This window comes from Trachemys scripta, chromosome 1, assembly GCF_013100865.1.
Source record: "Trachemys scripta elegans isolate TJP31775 chromosome 1, CAS_Tse_1.0, whole genome shotgun sequence".
In the NCBI taxonomy this organism is placed as follows: domain Eukaryota; kingdom Metazoa; phylum Chordata; order Testudines; family Emydidae; genus Trachemys; species Trachemys scripta.
In genome coordinates, this window is record NC_048298.1 from 331756231 (window position 1) to 331779514 (window position 23284).

Sequence of the window (23284 nt, forward strand, 5' to 3'; positions counted from 1 at the left end):
TTGTGGCACCTTAGAGACTAACAAATTTATTAGAGCATAAGCTTTCGTGGACTACAGCCCACGTAGTAGTGGGCTGTAGTCCACGAAAGCTTATGCTCTAATAAATTTGTTAGTCTCTAAGGTGCCACAAGTACTCCTGTTCTTTTTTCTAAGAGACGTGCTTTAGCTCAACTAGAAGTTTAGCTGATGCAGAAACCACTTGGTGAAATTCTATGGTCTGTGTCTGTAGGAGGTCAGGCCAGAGGGACTGTAATAATCCCTCTTGGCTTTAAAATCTATGACTACATGGTATTTACATCTCCCAGCGTAAGAGCTCTGGGTGTAAACTAATCACTTTAGGCTGTGCTTTTTAACGCAGAGGTTTGTGTTTCCTTTGCAGACTAGGACTCTGATAGGTTTCTTCCCACCTACGATCTCCACTGTGGTCCTCAGAGAGCTGTGCTAAGCTCCTAGGCTATGATTCAGTAGGTGGCACTCTCCCCCTTAGTCAGTATTGAACACACATGGTATTAGGGGACACTATTACTGGATGTACCACCATCCATGCAAGATGTAAAACAGAGGTCCCAACAATCTGTGATCACTGAGTCTATACAGCAGCTAAACACCTGCGGCTGGCTTGTGCCAGCAGACTCTGGCTCATGGCCTTGGGCTGCAGGGCTGTTTCATTGCTGTGTAGACTTCTGGGCTGGAGCCGGAGCCTAGGCTCCAAGACTCAGTGAGATGGGAGGGTCCCAGAGCTCAGGCGCCAAAGTCTACACAGCAACGGAACAGCCCCGCAGCACGAGCCCTGCAAGCCTGAGTCGGCTGGCACAGGCCAGCCACAGGTGTTTAGTTGCTGTGTAGACATACCCTGAAGAGCGAATGCCAGAGTCTTGCAAAAGTAAGGTTATTAGCTTGTGAAATTCCAGCTTAGGCAACCGCCGCCTACAAACATATATTCCCCCTAGTTGATACAGTATGCTTCAATTCCTGACCTAAATGTTGGCAGGGTGCTGCTGTGAGCTGTTAAACAGCAGGTACTTTCCACCCAAGAGGTGGCTGCATTTCAGCATGGAGAGTGAAGTGATGCCTGGTGGTGAAGTACTTTAGGATCCCCTGGGACGACAGGCACTATGTAAATATAACGTTAATTATTATAAACGAATGACTCACTGACGGAAATCAATTTCATTTGCAAAGGAGACTCTCAAGTGAAACGAGAAAGAATGCTGCAGTTCAAGAATATTTGTTAAAAACCATTAAAGAGAGAAGCAGAATTCTGACACTTCCTGCTGTTAAATCCATCATTGCCTCCAATTTACACGTTAGATTTGGCACATTAAAATGCCCTGGGCGGCCGAATTGCTTTTTTCTCTTGCACAAAAGCCAGGAGTACTCAAAGGAGTATTAGAAACAGACACTGCCATGGCTGATGCAAAATAAATACAACCTGGGCGAGAAAGATCAAGGCCATCACATTATAACAATGGAAATAGGATGCACAGACAGTGGATTAAAACACTGGTGCATTAAAACGCAGCTTGAATCCAGATGTGAGGCACAGCAGTTAAGAGGCTGAAAGGGCTAAAATAGGAGAGACATTTTCTTGGAGGAGGTCAATCATATGACTCAGGTATAGTACGGAATTCCCTTTATCGCCTCCAGAGATTTTGGGGCATTGGAGCCAGCCAGCACTGCCAGCTGGTAATGATTACACATGACTGCTGAAACCAGGATAACTGTTTAAAGTGCTTATACAGGTAGGGTCCGATTGCAAACTAAAAGGCTATTCTCTTCCCGCTGCAAAAATTCCACCCGTCCAGAACCAGGCTCCTACGGCACAACATCTGGGCTGAATGGCATGACTCCGCATGCAATCTGCCATGACAACACATGCCACTTGGGGCAACTTCTAGAATTCAGTGGGCTGATCCCAGCACAGTACAGTAGGAAGTTTCTAGTAGATCTTTAGCCTGCTGATCATAGGGGGAAAATCCTGGTCCCATTGAAGTGAGAGGGAGTTTTGCCATTGACTTCAATGGAGCCTTGATTTCAACCGTAGTGTCTTGTTTTCTAGCTTCACGTTATGTTGCTAGCAATACCCGAGCTCTTTCAATGTTTGCGGTCTGCAGTGAAGCGGAAACTCTGCACTTGATCGAAGCCCATGTGACCAGATTCCCTCCTTATAAACAAATACGTTCAACAAAGCTGGAAAAATACCACACGCGCAGCAAGGCAATGATACTTTGTGTGCCCTCTCTCCCACATGTTTTGCCCCACTAAAGACACAATCAAACAAGCAGTGAGTCAGCCAACTTGTTTTCTCCACCTGTTCATGGGAGACTCAGAACAGCTTGGGTGTTACCAGATCCACCAAACCATAAAACAAACTACTTCACCCGGTTTCTACACAGAACATAGACTGACAGAAATCTAGGCTGGAAGGGACCTCAAGAGGCTGAGTCCATCTCCCATACCCCACGCTGCAGGTGGTTTACGTACATCTCCTAATTAAACCATCCCTGACAGGTACTCGTCTAACCTATTCTTAAAAACCGCCACTGACAGGGATGCCACAACCTCCGTTGGAAGCCTATATGACACTGGCAGACCAGGTGTCAGCGCATGCCAAGGTCCCCACACCTCAGCCGAATACGAACAAATACATAGTTGGAATCCGTCGAGCTCACCTGTCTGTTAGAATTGTTAACATGGGTATTAGAATTATACGCATGTGTTTAGTCCTTATGGAATGCTTGTGAGTTGCTGCCTGCATTAATGTCACTTATAACATTTGCACCCCAGACTGTAAGGTAATATTTGAGCATTTGTACTGTGAGCCTCTCTGACTATGCAAATCACCAGAGAGGAGAGAGACATTAACCAGTGTGGGGATGTCCCTGCGTGTTCTGCCCAACAGGGAAGGCTCAACACCAGATGGACTATCCCCCCATGAAAACCCCTAATAAGGGGGACTAGATCTCCATGCTGCTTGGACTCTGAGTGGTAGATAAAGGACATATAGACCTTGCATATTATAGAAGCTTCTATAACCTTTTGAAACTTAAGATTGTAATTCATTTGTGGGTTTATATGTTTACCTGCTTTAACCTTGTAAATACCTCTCGTTTCCTTTTCCTGTATAATAAATCTTTAGATAGTTTATTACAGGATTGGCTACAAGCGTTGTCTTTGGTATGAGATCTAAAATGCAATTGACCTGGGATCAGTGACTGGTCCGCTGGGACCGGGAGTAACCTGAATATTGCTGAGATTGGTGGTGTAAGGGACCATCTATCACAAAGGCAGGCATACCTGGGCGGCAAGACAGATCAGAGCACCCCAGGGGACTGTTTGTGACTCCATGTTAAAGCTGTTATAGTGCCTGAGTAGGTTACACTTAGGGATGTAAAATGTTAACCAGTTAACTGGTTAGTATTAGTCTTACTGGTTAACCCATCTTAACTGTTAACCCCTGGGCGGCCGGCCCCAGCAGCCCCATGCCAGCCCAGGCCACACCAGCCGGCCGGATCAGCCCCGACCATGCCAGCCAGCCAGCCCTTTAATTGGTTAACCATTTAAATGAAATATTTTTAAATCATTTAAATGGTTAACTTTTTAAACAGTATTTACATCCCTAGTTACACTTGATAACTGGCTGGTGAAATCTAAGAACAGAACTCTCAACCAGCCTGGGGTTTGTGGCCTGCTTCTTCACAGTCTGCCCTGAGGTTGGTCCACATGCTCTTCTGAGCCACTGCCAGACAGCTGGTCAGTCTATTCCGGAGCGTAGCTGCCCTTCTAGTTAGAAAGTGTTTCCTAACATCCAACGTAAACCTCCCTTGCTGCACATTAAGCCCATTACTACTTGTCCTACCATGGGTGGACATGAAGAATTAATCATTGTCCTCTTCATCACAGCCCTTAACATATTTGAAGATGGTTTTCAGGTTCCCCATCAGTCATCTTTTCTCAAGATGAAACATGCCCAGTTTTTTAACCTTTCCTCACAGGTCAGGTTTTCTGAACCTTTTATCATTTGTGTTGCTCTCCTCTGGACTCTTTCCAATCCTTGCAGTGCAGCGTCCAGAACGGGACTCCTGTTGTCACCACCACCTCGCTTGCTGTGTGTGCCCTGAGGAGCGATGGTGCTGACAACAGCAGCAAGGTGGCAGTGGCGGCGGCCAGCAGGAGCGAGGCACACAGCCAGCGCTGCACCTACCCTGCACGCAGGAGGTAGCGGAGACAGATCACGGGCTTGGGGAGCCCCACCAGGCAGCAATGCTGATACATGTTCAGGGACAAACGTTGGGTCTGAGTCCAGTCTGAAAAGGACTCAACACACTCAGGTCAGGCTCAGGCTGGGTTTTAAACTGGGGTCCAAGCAGACCTCTACCCTGTATTGCTAAGACCTGAAGGAGACGCCCCTGGAGCAAAAGTGTTAAAGCCCTGTGATTCCGAAGCAGCAAGTTCTGGGTTCAAGTCTAGCTCTAGAGTCACTGAGAAGTTCCAAGTGGCCATGGGATTATTCTTACTATTTGCCTGGAGGCCTCAACCAAGATCATGGCCCCATTGTGCTAGGCGCTGTACAGACACATAGTAAAAGATGGTGTCTGCCCCCAAGAGCTTATGGTCTAGTGAGACATGAAGTGGGATGGGAAACTGAGGCACAGAGTGCGGCAGTGATTTGCTCAAGGTCACCCTGCAGGTCAGTGGCTAATCCAGGAAGAGAATCAAGGCCTCCTTCTGGCCCAGTGCCCCACCCTGCCTGTCAGTGGGCTGCAGGTTCAGTACACCCTATTTTACATATTATGGGACAGCAAATGTACTATACAAAAATATCTACATAGCAGCTTTATTTTTGCAAATCAGTAAATTAAAGCCATCTCTCAGCAAACATGGGGACGTTCTTCAGAAGGTGGGGATACAGCCATGACAAGATGATGCCCAGTATGTGCTCTAGGAAAGGAAGAGGGAACAGGTATGTACCTGGCAAAATAAACACAGCTGCCCAATGATGGAAGATGGAGGAAAACACATTGTCACTGCTACACTCTTGGCAAGAGGGCACAGGCAGGAGGCGAATTAACCATCACTGGAAGGAGGAGCGGGGTCACAGAGCCATCTGTTCACGCCTCAGAGGCAACTGGGTGGGAAGTTCTCCTTCAGGGGACACACATGAGATTATGCAAAATGAAAAACATTCCCTGCCTGAGAATCACCAGGAAATCTAGAGACACAAAGCGGGAAACAAAAGCTGGCTGGGAGAGCCAAGCCCTCGCTGCAGGGCACAGCTTGAGTGAGTCCGTCACAGAATGAGAGCAGGGAGCCCTTTGCCAACCATGATTCTGCACAGCTATGGTGCTGGGCAGGTCAAAAGAATGATCCGTGTAGTCCCCTATTTACTAGCTTCTCTCAGCACCTCACAATACACCTCTACCCCTATATAGCGCTGTCCTCAGGAGCCAAAAAAATCTTACCATGTTATAGGTGAAACTGCGTTATATAGAACTTGCTTTGATCCACCGCAGTGCACAGCCCCGCCCCCCCGGAGCGCTGCTTTACTGCGTTATATCCGAATTCGTGTTATATCGGGTCACGTTATATTGGGGTAGAGGTGTATTGACTGTATTTATCTGCCGAGGCCCCCCTCCCGCCCCCCGGGAGGTAGGGCAGTGCTGGTAACCCCATTTTATAGATGGAGAACTGAGACACTGGGAGACTAAGGCCTGGTCTACACTAAAAAGTTAGCTTGACCCAGCTTCGATGTGCAGGGATGTGAAAAATCTGCACCCCTGAGAGATGTAGTTAAGCCGACCTAACCCCTGGGGTAGACAGCGCTAGGTTAATGGAAGAATTCTAGCTACTGCCCTTGGGGCGGTGGATTCCCTACACAGATGGGAGAACCCCTCCCGTCGGCACTGATAGTGTCTACACTGAAGCGCTACAGCAGCGGCTGGAGTGTTTCAAGTGTAGACCAGCCCTATGGATGTGTCTGCACTGCATCGTAAACCCGGGTCTGTGGGACCCGCGCTCGTGCACTTGGTGTTTCCAAGCTGGCACTTGAGCGTCCACTCTGCAATTGCTGGACACATCCATAGTATATCAGGGTTGGAAGGGACCTCAGGAGGTCATCTAGTCCAACCCCCTGCTCAAAGCAGGACCAATTCCCAACTAAATCATCCCAGCCAGGGCTTTGTCAAGCCTGACCTTAAAAACCTCTAAGGAAGGAGATTCCACCACCTCCCTAGGTAACCCATTCCAGTGCTTCACCACCCTCCTAGTGAAAAAGTTTTTCCTAATATCCAAACTAAACCTCCCCCACTGCAACTTGAGACCATTACTCCTTGTTCTGTCATCTGGTACTATTGAGAACAGTCGAGATCCATCCTCTTTGGAACCCCCTTTCAGGTAGTTGAAAGCAGCTATCAAATCCCCCCTCATTCTTCTCTTCTGCAGACTAAACTATCCCAGTTCCCTCAGCCTCTCCTCATAACTCATGTGCTCCAGCCCCCTAATCATTTTTGTTGCCCTCCGCTGGACTCTTTCCAATTTTTCCACATCCTTCTTGTAGTGTGGGGCCCAAAAATGGACAGTACTCCAGATGAGGCCTCACCAATGTCGAATAGAGAGGAATGATCACATCCCTCGATCTGCTGGCAATGCCCCTACTTATACAGCCCCAAATGCCATTAGTCTTCTTGGCAACAAGGGCACACTGTTGACTCATATCCAGCTTCTCGTCCACTGTAACCCCTAGGTCCTTTTCTGCAGAACTGCTTCCTAGCCATTCGGTCCCTAGTCTGTAACAGTGAATGGGATTCTTCCATCCTAAGTGCAGGACTCTGCACTTGTCCTTGTTGAACCTCATCAGGTTTCTTTTGGCCCAATCCTCTAATTTGTCTAGGTCCCTCTGTATCCTGTCCCTACCCTCCAGCATATCTACCACTCCTCCCAATTTACTGCATTACGTAGATCTTCCGACTCCGATCTGTGGCTTGAGCTGCGTCCACATTGCAAAGTGACAGGGGTTGGATCCAAGTCACAGCGGGCCCTAGGACCCAGGTCCTGAGTGCTCACTAATCCAAGTCAGACTGATTTAGGTGTGGATGGAAAGGGAACTTGGGCTCAAACCTGAGTCAGAGCCCAGGCTGAGAGTGCAGTGTAGACATACCTTAAGTGATCACACAAGAGGCCTGTTGCAGAGCAGGGAATAGGGTCTCCTGAGTCCAGCTCAATGCCCTGCCTGGACACAGCTTTTTTTTGGTAGATGTTGTGGAGAAAGTGTATGTAAACCTCATTTGAATCGGGTTCCACTTGAAAAGGCTTTTGGCCTGCACTGTTGGGGTTAAACCTAAGGGAAATTGCCAAGAGTCACTGGTTTCGCCTCACTGATGCAAATACCAACGGGACTCCCACTTATTAGAACCACCTTTGCAAAACACTTAGAAGTTCCTCATTCCTCACACTGAAACACAGACGAATCACTGGCCCGTTACCAGACAGTTGCTGTTGGATACAAACAACTCTGAGGAAGTGGGAAGACAGCGACCAACAACAAACAGCCGAGAACAACATGTTTGCTACATAGCTTGTGGTGTGTCTGGCAGCTCTTATGTTTTCTAAAGCAGCAGAGCTGATTTCCACTGTGCCAGCTCTCATCCCACAGCAAGTTCCCACGGTGAAACAGGGCCCTTTCAACCCCATCTCAATTCACTTCACTTCGACCACTGGATCTTACACCTTCATCCCCGCTGGTGACACACAGCGGTCTCCAATCACTTTCACCGTTCAGTTTCTCCTGTGGCATCACAATGCTGAAGCATTTTGTTTCCTCAGGGGCAAGTTTCTTTTCAACCCGGTTTCCATTGGAATTTTAAAAAATAGTAATTGCAGAAACATTGTGTGGCCAACCTTCTCCTTGTTGTGTTTTGTTTTAAAGCACAAAAGCTCAGAATCGGAGCATGTGGCCAGCCCCTGCTTATGCTCCAAAAGAGTGCCAACCAGCAACACAGTGCCGGGGAAACTATTCTTGATGAGAATATTTGTGTGCGCGCAAAATTCACTTGTTTCACTATTGCAGCACCTTTTAGACAAATTATTTCAACGATTCAGAGATACTAAGGCCAGAAGGGACCATTGCAATCATCTCATCGGACCTCCTGCATAACCCAGACCACAGAACTTCGCCTAGTAATTCCTGCATCCAGCCCCCTCCTTCTGTTTGAGCCATAGCATATCTTTTAGAGAAATATCCAATCTTGGCTTATGGGGTGAGGAATTATCCTAGCGGTGGAATGAGCTCGTAAATTGCAGCTCGGGGACGGGCACCAGGAATCCCTGGGTTCTAATCCTGATGCTGTCAGGCTCTGACACGGACTAGCCTGCAGAATAATTTGCAAACACATAGCACTTTACAGGCATTACTTAGTTAGGACTCCTAACATCACCATCAAGTGGTTAAACACTACTGTGCCCATTTCACAGAGAGGAGACGCTGAGGATCAAAGAGGTCAACTGCCCAAGTCTCAAACCAAGTGTCAGAATCAGAATTCAAGTCACCTGAGTCCCAGTCCAGTGGCTAGATGAGACAAATGAAAACGGGCCTGTCTGTTTCACAGGCATCTCGAGTCAGTTTCAGTAGCCGGTTTCTCCTGTGCTCTCAATGGTTCAGCATTGGGGTTCCTAACACCACGGGGGCAGGTTTCACTTCAAACCTGTTTTCAATGGAATCTTAAACCAAATCAATCAATCCCTGCAGAATCACTTGTGGTGGGCTCCGGTGTGGTAAACGGATTTTTTTAAACCACAAAACCCTACAATTTGTACTAAAGTGGAGTGTCATTAACTAATGTTCGTGAAGCGCATTAAGATATCCTAATGAAAGTTTCCAGGGGCCTGATCCAAAACCCACTGGGATCAACGGCAAAACTCTCTCTGGCTTCAGGAGGCTTTGGATCAGACCCTGTTACTAACAACAACAGTGTCATTAGCATCACATACAGCTAGACACTTGCAGACACGTTGTCTAGAGTGAGTGTATGCAGACACAATGCTCGCTATTGCTGAGGGCCAGTTTTGTCAGGCGGTTTTAACATTGCAAGTGCGGACCCTGATTTCACCTACGTGACATGTTTGGACAAGTTAGGGCCCTAGCCATCTGGGCCCTGCAGCCCCGTGCACCAGTTAGCCTGGCATAAAGGGGGTGCAGGACATGCTTACAAGCCTCTATAGCTGGGGCACACGTCAGGGAGGTGCTCTGGGGCAGGGCGCAGGTGAACCAGAGGGGCAGGAGGGGGCATGCAAAGGCACACTTGCTCCTCAGTGATTCTATGCCATGCCAAGCTGTGACCTGGGGACTTCTTAGGCCCTCTGCTAATTGCATTCGGGAATGCATAAGGGTTACAGGGATCCCCTGTGCCTGGTATTTACAGTCTAGTTCACCAAATGGGTTGTGTAAGATGTCTAATGAAAGCCTGTGTCATCATCCCCATTGCAAGATTTATGCGTGGGAACAGATGGGGAGCTGGGTATATCAGGGCCGCACAGAGGATTCAGGGGGCCTGGGGTCTTAATTGCCGCCGAAGACACGGCACTTCGGCGGTGGGTCCCGGGGCGGGAGGACCCCACACCGCCGAATTGCAGCCGAAGACCAGAAGCGGAAGAAGCTCCGGGGGCCTTCAGCATTCCACTGAAGTCTCTGAGCAGTCTAAGTCAAATGCTAACAAAGAGCTGGCAGGAGGAGGTAACCAGTGAGGGATGGGGGGGGGGGAGGACCTATTGAGGTAAACAGCGGGAGGTGAGGGGGAACCTATCTTGAGGTGAACAACAAAGGTCTATCCTGGTATATTCAGGTGTGCAGACACCCTGGCATCCTTCACCTAGGAGGTAAACTGACAGCAAGTTTGCTTCAGGAAAAAGGGATCTCAGTCAGGCTTGGTGGCAAATGCTGAAGAGAACTTTGGGCGAGATCAACTTCTTTAGCTGAGAGGTTAATCGTTAGTTAAGATTAGTCTCTAGAAGTGTGTTACGATTTTGCTTTCTCCTTAACCATTTTCCCATCTCTCCTACGGGTTATTATTTGAACCTCTTTTTTTTCTTAAATACATTTCCTTTCATTTTATAATTGAACTCAAGTGCTGTGAGTCACGCAGGAGCAGTGATCGAACGTAAAACCAGGGTACGCTGTTCCACTGGGAACACAGGATCTGGGATTTCTGTGGGTATCCAGCGATCGGGACTTTGAAGGGACTCAGAGACTCGGGTGCATCTGTTATCAACCTGCAAGGCAAAGGGGGGCTGGCGGAGCGCAGAGGAGAGTGGCCGACAGGCTGGCTGTGTTAGGGGGCTGACACCCAGCTTGTACAGACAAGACTCCCTTGTGCTGGAGGCAGGTGGCAAGCAGGTGACTCACAGCCCTGAGATGGGTCACACAAGGCCCCCCAGGGGGATTTGAAATAGGGGCATGAGTTAGGGCAGCTTTCGGGGCTGGGGCAGCCCCAGTCACCCCTGCATGGGGGAGGCCGTTTGCACCTCCTCTCTGTCCCTGCGCTACGCCTCCCCCGCCATACGCAGAGCTGGTGTAAGCATTTCCACAGGGGCACTCTGCCTTGCCACACGTGTCGCTTCCCTCCTTTTATCAGCACTGGGGATATGCGGAAAGAGCAGGACCCGAGCTCCATGCACAGCTCTGACAATGGCAGGATATCCTCCGCCCAAGAAGCACTTCCTCCTAGGGAGTCACTGGAGGGCACATTCCTTGGCATTCATCCTCATCCTCGTGAGCTGGACAGAGCCCACGGACACTGCTGGTACACAGTTCCAGACCCCCAGCGACGTGCTGCTATCTCCTAGGAGCTGCTATTTGTCCGAGAGATGCTGAAGGAGAAGCCATTGCAATGATGCAGTCCTAGGCCCTGATTCGAAACCCACCACAGGCAGCAGAAAGTCTCCCATTGACTTCAGGGGCTTTCATGGTTATTTAACCCTTCTACTGCAACAGCACCTGAAGGCCTCAACCAGGGAAGCCCCGTTGTGCAAGGGACTGTGCAAACGTATGGTAAGTGATGGTCCCTGGCCCACGGAGCTGACAGTCTGAACCACAAGCCAGAACAGGGGAACATGGACAAACAGGGTGAGAGACAGAACAAAAAAACTGACAGGATGTGCACAATGCTCAGCCCCTCAGCAGCGATGCTTCCTGCAGTTAGCAGTAGAGGCAGGTATGCTAGTGGACAGATCCTTGGACTGGACCTCAGCAGACTCGGGGGGTGGGGGGATTATTTATTATTGTACGACTGTACCACCTAGGAACTCTAGTCAGGAGCAGGACCCCATTGTGCAAGGTGCTGTACAAACACAGAACAAGAAGCTGGTCCGTGCCTCAAGGAGCTTTCAGTGTCTTCCAGCTCAGCCACTAGCCTGCTGGGTGACTTCCGGCAAGTCATGTCCCACCCTGTGCCTCAGTTTCCCCATCTAGTCAAATGGAGATCGCAATACTGGACTTCTTCGTAAAGTGCTTTGCGATCCACTGATACAAAGCGCTGAGTAAGAGCAACGTATTTATTTTGCAAGTTGCAGTCTCCTGCCTGTATTCTGGGACTGAGACTAGGGCGTGGTGGTGGTTTTATGGATTGTGACTGGGCGCTCTTCCCACTCGTAAGGGAGAGAAAGCACGAAAGCGCTTGCCAAAGAAAGGCAGACTCAGGCAATAGAGGCTCGAATCTCTGGGAGTCAAGATAACAGGATGGAGAGGAAAAGTAGGGGTGAACTGCAGAGGACTTTGTAAGTGAGGACCAGGTGTGTTTGACGAGGTGAAGGGGGCGATGGAGGGATTTAAAGATGAGGTGACAGTCACAGTGACAGGCCAAGAAGACGATCTTAGCTGCAGCATTGTGAATGGGCTGGAGGGATGGCGGGAGCCAGCCAGGCTAAAGAGCAGGAGATGAGGTCAAGCCCTGAGATGGAGGAGGTTTGGACAAGCGCTTTGGCAGCATGGGCACAGAGCCGAGATCTGATTGCTGAGTGGTTGCGCAGGAAGAAGTGACAGCTGGAGACACAGCCTGGACGTGGGGATGGAAGATGAGGGCAGAGTCAAAGACAAAGCCAAGATTATGGGCTTGAGTGACAGGGAAAACGATGGTGCTTTCCACCGTGGAAGAGAAAGGAACCTCGGAGCAAGGACCAGTTTCCTGTAGTCCTAGATGCTACACAGACAAGCCACCAGGAAGACAGGCCCTGCCCCAGAGAGCTCACAATCTGCATATCAGTGAGGACACCACAGGTGGATGAAACACACACATGGAATGAGAGCCGGTTAGGAGAATAAGGCTACGGACAGAAGCATCTAGCAGAAAAGCGGAAAACCCAGTTCATCGTCTGCCTGCCTGGTGCCGGATGGGAGTGATAGCAGTGGAGTTGCGTCTGCTCGGCACGTCAGAAAAACCAGGTTCTTGTTTGACAGCACCCACCTGTGAAGTGCGGATAAAACCTCCCTCCCCCCGCCACGCTGTTGCCGATGAGGTGTATATGCGCAGTGTTCCTAAAATATAAAGTCCTAGACCACTGCTATGAGATATCGATGATGTGGTCCCATGGCTCGTGCACTCTGAAGTATAGCCGTTTGCCTCACACCCTGCCTCCACGTGCTACGCTCAAACCACAGCTTCCTTTCTGTGCCGCCGTCCAATTTGTAACACTAAAACCACCTTCCGGTGAAAGAGCTGCATGGTGTAGAAAAGAGGGGGAGGGATGAAGAAGTGCCAGGGGGCACATGTATCTGCCATACAGTAGCATCTACCAGAAGCCTCCAACTGAGATCAAGACCCCAGTGAGCTGGGTGCTGTATATACGTACGTACATACACACATACAATGTAATTAGACAAGACAGGCAAGGAATCGGTGGGGGAAACAGCAACCCAGGAAGGTGAAGTGACTTGCCCAAGGACGCCCCGGAGGTGAGCGGCAGAGCATGGAGTGCAGAGACCCCGCCCGGTGTTGTACCTGCTAGACCACACTGCACCAACAAGACCAGTCCCCTTCCCTTTGGAGATCTGGGGGTTCTTGGAGTCTGAAATTCAGGGGGAACCTTGCGGAAGGGGCAAAAGCCAAACTCAAAGCAGCAAACAAGTTCCCACGAAACTCCCGGCTCCTTCCAGCTCAGTTAACCTGTCTGGATCAGCCAAGCCTGTCGGCAACAACCTCTCTCCCACACCAGAGAAACCTGTGCAGGGCAGGAAGTCCCACGCCTTCCTTCCCAGCTGTTCTGTCGGGGGAAGGGTCAGGAGTTCCTTCTGTGCCATGTGTAGGAGCAGGGTGCTTCAGCCCCCTAAAAGAGCAAATAAGCCAAGACCCACACAGCTCAGCACATCCGGATGCCCAAACCACCCCCCACTACAATGCTGGCATTAGCTATCCTCTGTGTCTGTGCAGTAGCAGCCGGGCAGTGACCCCAGTGGGAACTAACCCATTAACCCTGCTCCAGTATCGGAGGGATCTGCAGCGGGAGCTTGGCATGGAGCGTAGCTCTTCCCCCTGAATGCCCAGGGAGCAAACACTCTGCCTAGCTCCCCTAAAGCCTGGTGTGACGGGAAGGGTCCCTCTCCTTCCTGGTTCCACTCCGCTCACCCCAATGGAGAGGCCATAATATGCCCATCTCCGATGACCGTTTCTCTTTGCTGTGCACAGAAGCTGCACATACAGCACACGCGGCCTCGAGGGCTGCTCCAAAGCATTAAGCACAGATCAGAACATGGGAGAAGCTGTTATGATCTCCCCCCCCCCCCCCCGCCCATGACTTTTGATCTAGCGCTCAAGGTGCAGCATACAACCAGTAAAGAAAGATCTATTCCTGAGCTCTGCAGAGGGATAAACCCCCCTTGAAAAACACACTTCTTGGCGTATCAATTGCTCATTTCCTCCCTCTGTGCTCTCGGTGGCCCTGACCCACTTGCTTCATGGCAAGCCAGTTAATAATTACAAGCAGGAGCTGTGAAAGAGAGAGTGAGCCCATGAAGCACACATTTGGAGCATGCCCGTAACTCCCCAGGGCTTGTAACAAATCACAGGAATCTTCTTCCAGGCCTCACCGTACAGACACCGAGACAGTCCCTACCCCTGAGAGCTTTCAATCCGGTTTGAGACAAGACACGAGGGAGTGTCACAAATGAGCATTTGGGTGATCATTATATTCTGGGAGGGAAAATGGCTGGGGACTCTGACCTGGAGGGTATTCAGACCCCCTATATACAAACATCTCTTCCCATCAATGTTCAGATTGCCTGGATACGCACACCCCTTCTCCACCCAATGACACCCAAAAGGAAAAGGCCTTTGAGTCTCTTTTCTGCGCTGGGGTAATGGAACTGTGATACTCCCAGAGTCTCTGTTCAGCCCTAGGTTCATGACCTAAAGAGTTTATGGTCTAAATCATTTGGCATCTGGCAGACCTAATTACTTATTAGCCTATTGTAAGCACTAGCCATCCCCTGACTCATGCTTTGCTTTGCAGTGGCTGTTTCCCAGGAACTCCCTTTTAGTACCCACATGGGTTACCCTTGGCAATACATGTTGTCCTTGTAGGTGTGGGCTGAACATACACTTGTGTTGTCTACTGCAAAAGAATCTCCCATTAAAACTAATGGAAAGAGCCTCATTGTCTGCAAAGGGAGCAGGACTGGGCCCCTGCACAGTAACACCAGTCCGGACCAGTAGTTCTCAACCAGGGGTACACATATCGGGGGTACTCAGAGGTCTTCCGGGGGTACATCAACCGGCTCCATAATAAGCACTAGCGAAGTCAGTACAAACTAAAATTTCATACGGCTTGTTCATACTGCTCTATATACTATACGTGGAAATGTAAGTACAGTATTTATATTCCAGTTGATTTTATAATTATATGGTAAACATGAGAAAGTCGGCCATTGTTCAGTAATAGTGCGCAGTGACACTTCGGTATTTTTGTATCTGATTTTGTCAGCAAGTAGGTTTTAATGTCAGTGAAACTTGGGGGTACGCAAGGCAAATCAGCCTCCTGAAAGGGGTACAATAGTCTGGAAAGGTTGAGAGCCACCGGTCTAGACATTCGACACGTGCCTCAATTCTCTGAATGGCACGAGGGCAAGGGGAATGGTTCAGGTTGGGCGGGAGATTTTTTAGTGGAAGTAATGGACTTTGGGGGACCAGGACTGAGAGGTCTGGGGTTCAGATAACCGAAGTTTCACTGTTCCAGAGAATTCCTAGCATAGATAAACTATAGCACATGGCTACGCCCATACTCCAATTGCCGTTGGTCCCATTATTGTAACAATCATTTATAGAGCCGTAAATATGCATGCTGCTAGCTCAGTGCCAAAGAGATCGTAGATCACTGCTTTACGATCACAACACTGAAGAGTTGATAGGGCACATTAATGGCCACTACTATGGACAGCATTTGGCACATACCACACCACGGCACTTCCTGATACAAGGAAGTTCTAGGCTGTCTGCAGACTCAGGCAGACGTCCCTGCCGCAGGTCACATCATGAAGGCTTTCCTTGAAACTCCAAAGGCTAGAGAGAGTTTCATTCTCCTTTCAAATGAGAACGGAGAGAAGGAAGACCAAGCTGTCAGACTCATGGGGAAGCACTTGCCCAGCTCAACCTTTAGTAGTGACTCATTGCCAAGTGCCAACATAGGCTTGGCGTATCTACAATGGGTGCACTCCCCTAATTAAGAGTTGATAGATATGTAAATTGGCTTAATCACCATGGTGATACATGCTCTGTCTATCCGGCTCTGCATCCTTGCAGGACTGCCCTCAGTGGTTTTCCTCCTCACCCGCAGGTGTGGCAGGGCCATGGATTTTTTCCCCATTGGTTAAATTATGCAGTACTATAGACCCACGGAGGTGCCCAGGTCACCTCCGGTTCAGGACATTCCCAGAGTTCCAGGATCTCTGCATCCAGGGTTTTAGCTCAACCCTCATAGACTAGTCACAAAGTCCAGATCTAAGACTGTCTCCCAGCGTTTGAGGACGTTCTGGCTCGCCCAACAACTCTAGTGTAAAACCTCCCCCGAGCCAGGCCCTCGGTGAGAGTCTGCTAGATACAGAGTAGACTCTCAGGGAGAGCCTGCAACATACATTGCCCCAGCCCATGTTATAGCAGTTTCCAGGCTGACGAGTTCTTCCTGCCCTTTCTGCACTCCACAGCTCACACCATGCTGGACGGCAGGGCCTGCATTCCCACTACGGAGCCGTGCATTTATCCTTTGGCCGCCCCAGTCAGGATGGAGGGAGAACGTGCCGGGCTGAGGAGAGAGTCTGAGGATCAGAACCGATCACGTTAAGGCCACATGTGCAGGTGCATGGCACGGAAGGCACACCAGGCCCTGCCTATGAGACGCAACGGGGGCATGCCCTTGGTTGTGGCTGGGGGGCATCTACAGCAAAGAGCCGCGCCGCACGCAGTGACTCATCGTTTTGGGTATGGGCCGCACAGGACCCTGCCACGGTTCCCCTTACCCACGCACAGCCCATGTGGGCGTGGCCACATGCCCTCCCCTAGGATTCGTGGGCGTGGCAGGACGCTGTGCCCCTGCCCAGACTGCAGCATGGCGGGGCATTTTCCTGGAAGGGTTTGTTGAGGCTTCTCCTTAGCATTTCCCTTCAACATGGTGGCCCAGAGCAGCACGCCTGGGCTTTGCTAGCTGCTAAACACACCCACCCTGAGCTGTACATCATGGCAAGGTACTGGCCAGCTCTTCCCTTTCACTGTCTCTTCCGATGACAGACGTTCACTTTACAGCAACTCTGGGGCAACTTTAGTGGAGCAGAACAGTCACCTACCTGTTCTGGTGTCACTGCCCCTTTATAAACCCTCCTCTGTTCGCTCAGGTAACTTCTCATACAGAGACTTTAACCACATAGCAGCAATCCCCCTGCAGGCCTTGTGCGCTAGTCACCTCCCTGACAGCCACACGGCACCTTGCTCCCACGCGTAACTAGAGAGAGAATCAGGCCTCGAACAGTTACTCAGGCAACAGGCTGCTTCTCACAGACTTTAAGGCCACAACCGACCATTGATAATCTAGTCTGACCTCCTGCATGTTGCAGGCCCCAGAACCTCACCCACCCCATTCCTGTGATAGCCAGAGATTAGGGATTGAGTTACTGAAATCCTCAGATCATGATTTATAGATATCAAGTTACAGAGAATCCACCATTTGCACTAGTTTAAACCTGCAAATGACCCAGGCCCCACGCTGCAGAGGAAGGTGAAAAACCCAGGGTCTCTGCCAATCTGACCTGGGAAGAAATTCCTTTCTGATCCCAAATATGGAGACCAGTTAGACCCTGAGCACGTGGGAAACGCCCAGACGACAGATACCTGGGAAAGAGTTCTTTGTAGTAACTCAGAGCCCTGCCTGCCCTCACCCCTCCCCCCCCATCTAGTGTCCCATCTCCTGCCATTGTGAATAAACTTTACAGGCGGTGTTAAAAAGATTTCTCCAGGACTCCACAGGAGTCTTATCCCTGTGTGGATAAGAAGCAGCCGTCTGCATGGGCCAGGGTGAGGAGGGCTTAACTCAACATATTTCAAAGACTTCTGCTAATCTACAGCAATTTAGCACAGCCAGTACCTCCTCCTACTCCTAGTGAAGTTAGCAGGACATTTTACAGAATCTCGAAAGACCCACAGCGACCTACAAACAACAAAAGCAGAGACAGACTTGAGCTACAAACTTGGGATCCACCTGTCCTAAAGCTTGGGAGTTCGTTTGGACCAAGCGTTTGGGGTCAGGCTGATCTCTGAGCAATAGTTCCTATGGGTCAGGAGTTCCCTTCACAACAGTCCCTAAGAGAGGAAGAGGGTCTTGTAGTTCAGGCATTGGACCCGGTCCAGGAGACCTGGGTTAAATTCCTGGCTCTGCCACAGATTCCCTGTGTGACCTTGGGCAAGTCACTTAGGTTTTGGCACACTGCACACTAAGCCCGGGCTCTGACTCAGGTTTGAGCCCACGCCCCTTTTCCAGCCACACAAATGAGTCTGAGTCAGGCCAGCGAGCATTCAGGTCCTGTGTCCTAAAACTCTGCTAGGGGCGTGGATCAGCGCCCAAGTCCCACTGTGACTCGGGTCCAAACCCTGTCATTTTGCAATGTGGACACAGCTCACACCACAGACCTGAGTCGGAAGATCTGCATAGTCAAATATGGATGTATTAGTACGGCTGTGAGGCCCTAGTCCAGAAATTGTAAACCCAGATTTACAAGCCAGTGTGGACACTCCAGCTCGGGTTTGGGAGCACAAAAGTACAAGTCCACAGACCTGGGTGTACAGCGCAATAGATGTACCCACAGTCTCGGGGCTTGTCTGTACAGACTCTTCGCTCATGGCAAGCTGAGGTTGTAACCGCCTTGCCCTGGGTGTCTGCTGTGAACTTGAAGTTCCCTAGTGCAGTTTCGTCCACTCCTGTTCCCGAGTAGAGTAGATCAAAGTGCACGAGGGAGCTTTCAGTGCGTGGCAGCAGGATCCATGACGTGACCCTGGACACGTAGTGCATGGCAAACTAGTGCGAGGTAAACTGACACCCCAGCTTGCCACAAACAAAAGTTCGTATAGACAAGCCCTCAGACCCTGAGGGCATGGCTGCACTGCGACAGAAGACCTGTGGCTGGCCCCGGTCCCCTGACTCAGGCTGATGGGAGGGTCGGGGCTGCGGGGCTATAAGACTGCAGTGTAGACATTCAGGCTTCCCCCTTGCAGGGTCCCAAAACCCGAACGACATTTTATAGCCTCCCAGCCCAAGCCCCACGAGCCCGAATCAGCTGACTTGGCCAGCCGTGAGCCATACTGGGGCTCCTTCATCACAGTGTAGACAGTACCTTTTGTTCCCCACCCGTAGAACGGAGATCATACTTCCTGTGTCTGTTTGCATTGTCACCTCTCCAGGATCTGTCTCTTACTACGTGCACTTACAGCACCTAGCACAATGGGGCCCTTATCTCCGCCGGGGCCCCCTGCTTCTACCGTAACACAAAGAAACACAAGAAACCCTGCTGACAGTCCTAACAGGCTGCGAGAGGGTACCTAGGTTATCTTCCCCTTGTCGGGGGCATGGAGAACCCCAGCTACGGCTCTTTTAAACAAAGGAACCAAGGTTTCCTCAAAAAGCGGCAAAGAGTCCTGTGGCACCTTATAGACTAACAGACGTATTGGAGCATGAGCTTTCGTGGGTGAATACCCACTTCGTCAGACACATGTGACTAAAGGTATCCTCAGTGGATGCTGACAGGAATTTACACCTTCTCTCAGTGGGGGAAAAGGCCAGAGAGTGTCTCTAAGCACCCCATGTGCCTGCAGCATCCCTACAGAAGACAAGCAAGTCACAAGAATCCCGAGACTTACCCGTGACAAGTGGGAGAATTTCACTTCCCCAGGCACTGGAGAAGTTTGCTTTTGATTACAACAGCCTCTCTCATGACCACTAATTCTGTTAACTCCCCCCACCATATAAATGTCACTGGAGTAACAGCACCTTGCTGTGAGACACGGCCAACAAGAGTCTAGGAAACGATCAGCCGGGCAGCTTCATAGCCGCACGGGCTGATACTAGACCCCAGCAACAGGTGCAAGGCACCTGGGCACCTTGCATAAGGGCTTGATCTTGCAGCCTTCACCTGAGCAAGCCTCCCACTCACTTTGATGGGAGTTGTACTTGCATAAGAACTGCAGGATCAAGCCCTTAATTGCTTATTGGCTGCTTTGTAAGCCAGCCGGTACCCCCTGGAGCACTGTTCACACAGCCCTAGAAAACTGGTAAAACCAGCTCTGCACAGCCTGACTGTGCTGGGCTTTCCGGGACAAGGCCTTGCTTAAGGAAGGCGTAGCTGCCAGAGGGTTTTTCTTGGGGCAAGAAGCTGCTGTTGAAGGCCTGGAGGGGCTGAATATTTTTTTTTTAAAAAGGGATTCTCTCTGCCCTACAGTGGGAATGAGGATGGGGACAGAACAGATCAGAAACTTTCAAGCAGCTGAGGAAAGGAAGGCCAAAGAATGTGGGTAAAACAGAACCAGCTGTGTCCTGTATCCAGCCCTCAGACCAGACCCTTAGAAACAGTTGACTCTGGGACCACACAGGCCTAGTCTTCACTGCTCAGAAAGGTGTGTGCTTTACCTGGGGGTAGCTAATGCCTGTGAGCCATCTCCAGGTGAAAACACGGGGCGACAAGGCGTTTTAGCTTAATGCAGGGTAAAGAGGCAGGGTCAGCCCTATACCCGTCAGAGGCCGAGCTCGCCTAGTTGCCCCACAGGAGAACACACACGCCTTGTCTCCATCATGTTTTCACTTCAGGCTCACTCAGGGGCATTTGTCACCCCCACACGGAGCACACACCTGGCTCAGCAGCCGACACAAAGCCACACACTAGGGTGTCTTAATCACAATTGGATGGTCATTGCATTACACTGTTATTATACTACCTAGCTCTCATGTAGCACTTTCCATCCAGTGATCTCAGTGCAACAAAGGTCAGCATCATTATCCCTATTGTACAGATTGGGAAACTGAGGCAACTGGTGGTGAAGCGACTCACCTAATATCACCCCGCAAGTCATTCACAGAGTTGGGAATAGCACCGAGCTCTCTCCTGAATCCCAGTCCGGTGCTCCATCCACTATGCCGCATTGCCTCCAACAGGACAGAGTTAAGGTTTTTTGGGTCCTTACTATGAATTCCTTTCCTGAGCATAGTTGGATTGCTTTTAAGTGCAACTCTAACTCTAAATTTCCTGTGTTTATAATCCTTAGTTTGGGGATAATATCCCTGCAATGTTTCTTCACCCTTAAGTTATTGATACACACACTGAACCTAATTCCATTTGAAGGTAATCTTTCTTCTGGGAATCGAGAGAGTTACAATTTACATGGTCCTCCCAAGTAACAACAGGAAAAACCCCTCTCTGTTCCTCAACGGCAGGTCACAAACACATGGCTCTCCTCCCTTGACACTACTAAGGAGAGGGAAGGGCTTTCCCAAATTACCTGAATGCCCTCTCCTGGCCTGGGTACTCAGACACTGTGCCAGAGCATTAGGACACTTGGTGAAGAAATAGGTTTAGAGTTACACTGCCTGGAATGATTAAAAGGAGCAGGATATAATTATATGGTGGGATAATACATGGCACAAGTAATAAAAATTAACCACCTCTGGGCGTATCAGGGGATAGAAAAAGACATTACATCGCATGATGCTTTCTAGGGGGAAAAAGTCAGTGTATTATTATCATAAACCACCTATAATACACCATAAATATACATAGCACATTTGCTCCAGAGTAGACCAAGGGCCCAGTCCAACTTCCATTGAAGATAACTGGAGTTGGATCGTCCAACAAACAGGTCCCATGCCCAGATCATCATCCAGCTAGACCCCTGGTGAGTATGACTAGACCTTGCAAAGGTATCTTCTCTAGCCCTAAGGATGCAGGCTCCCCAACCCCACAGTAATTCCAAGACAGGTGCAGTGATTCGTAGCAGCAGTTTAATAAAAACCAGAGGGCAAGTGTCAATCCACATCGCCAAGGGGAAGGCTGGGAAAATAACAAGCTACATCTAAAGGGAAAGAAAAAGAAATCCTAGTCTCTTCCCAATAAAGAAAATCTTTTTGGGGGCAGGTGGAGAAAAACCCCTGCTGAAAGAAAAGGGGTGGAGAAGAGCTAGGTCAGAAGCATGAAGGTAGTAATTCCTGGTTCCATTGTAGTCAAGGGGAGTTCCCCATATCCTGAGGCTGGAGAATCAGGCCTATTGTTTAACACAATGTCTCTACTCCAGCAGAGGTTTGCTTTAGATTTAGCACAAGGTCAGTATTAAAGTGGCCCCAGTTACACACACAGCAATGAGGTGAATCAGAAAACAGAAGGGCAGGAAAGGGCTAACTTTGCTGCAGTGGGGAACGGGAGGGACGGGACACACACAGAATCTCAGCTAGTGCAAATCAAGGTAGCTCCAAAGAACTCAATAGAGCTGCCCCCATTCTCCCCTGGTGCAATCCTGGCCCATTGTCTCTAATCAACTGGAAGTGCTTGAGTCAGGGTAGTGGGAGCAGCTCTGCACTGTCCATGCACTGTCCGGGCCCCTAAAGCTATGTCTACCCAGGGATAAAAACTTGCGGTTGGCCTGGGTCTCCTGAGGCCTGGACTCCAGGGCTGAAAAATCGCTGTGTAGATGCTTGGGCTGCAGCCTGAGCTCTGGGACCCTGCGAGATTGGAGGTCTTTTATCCCTGTGTAGTAGATCAGGCCTTCTGCCACCTCCCATGCTCCTAGGTCTTCCCACAAGGCTTTGGGATGCTGGGGAGAGAGCCTGCCCTGTGACACCAGAGCACAAGAGAAGGATGTTCAGGACCCCATCCCCAGGGTCATATCCTATAGGATGCAGTTAGAGGAGGCTTCTTCTTGAGATAGTCGTAAGATGTGAGGAGGGGCTGACAGCACTAGAGTTGAGGGGGGGAAGGGAAGAGGCTGCCGGCTATCCCCCTGCTTGAGTTAAGGGATCTGACCCTGGGGATTGCACCCTCAGAAAGTTTGCGGATGACACTAAGCTGGGGGGAGAGGTAGATACACTGGAGAGTAGGGATAGGGTCCAGAGTGACCTAGACAAATTAGAGGATTGTGCCAAAAGAAATCTGATGAGGTTCAACAAGGACAAGTGCAGAGTCCTGCACTTAGCACGGAAGAATCCCATGCACTGCTACAGGCTGGGAACCGACTGGCTAAGCGACAGTTCCGCAGAAAAGGACCTGAGGTAGACAGTTCTCAGGGAATGAGGCAGGGAATCCTGGAAATAACCAGCTGTGAGCATGCAACTAGAGATTGTATGGTAATTAACATGCACCAGTGGCCAGAGTTAGGGTTGCACTCAGAAGTCAGGGAAGGATAATCTGAACATTCTCGTAGGGCCCGACCTAAAGCCTCAGAATCTATCAGGCTCTTAATGTGAGGAGGTTTTGTTGATTTTCTAGGTCAGTGGTTCTCAAAGCCTGTCCACCGCTTGTTCAGGGAAAGCCCCTGGCAGGCAGGGCTGGTTTGTTTACCTGCCGCGTCCACAAGTTCGGCCGATCGCGGCTCCCACTGGCCGTGGTTCGCTGCTCCAGGCCAATGGGGGCTGCAGGAAGCAGTGTGGGCCGAGGGATGCGCTGGCCGCCCTTCCTGCAGCCCCCATTGGCCTGGAGTGGCGAACCGCGGCCAGTGGGAGCCGCGATCGGCCGAACCTGCGGATGCGGCAGGTAAACAAACCGGCCCGGCCCGCCAGGGGCTTTCCC

The 23284-nt window shown here is 50.2% G+C and overlaps 1 protein-coding gene across 2 annotated transcripts in view; it reads right to left on the reverse strand.

The window, feature by feature from the left end:
• CAPN5 (calpain 5) overlaps positions 1-23284 on the reverse strand; it is a 129640-nt gene that overhangs the window by 102279 nt on the left and 4077 nt on the right. The window contains exon 1 of one of the 2 annotated variants that reach the window (XM_034759126.1): positions 13611-13633. The exons of the other annotated variant lie outside the window; for it this stretch is intronic. The gene's annotated coding sequence lies outside the window, so the exon portion shown is untranslated. Of the gene's footprint in view, positions 1-13610; positions 13634-23284 lie in introns of those variants that run through there. 2 annotated transcript variants of the gene reach the window in all.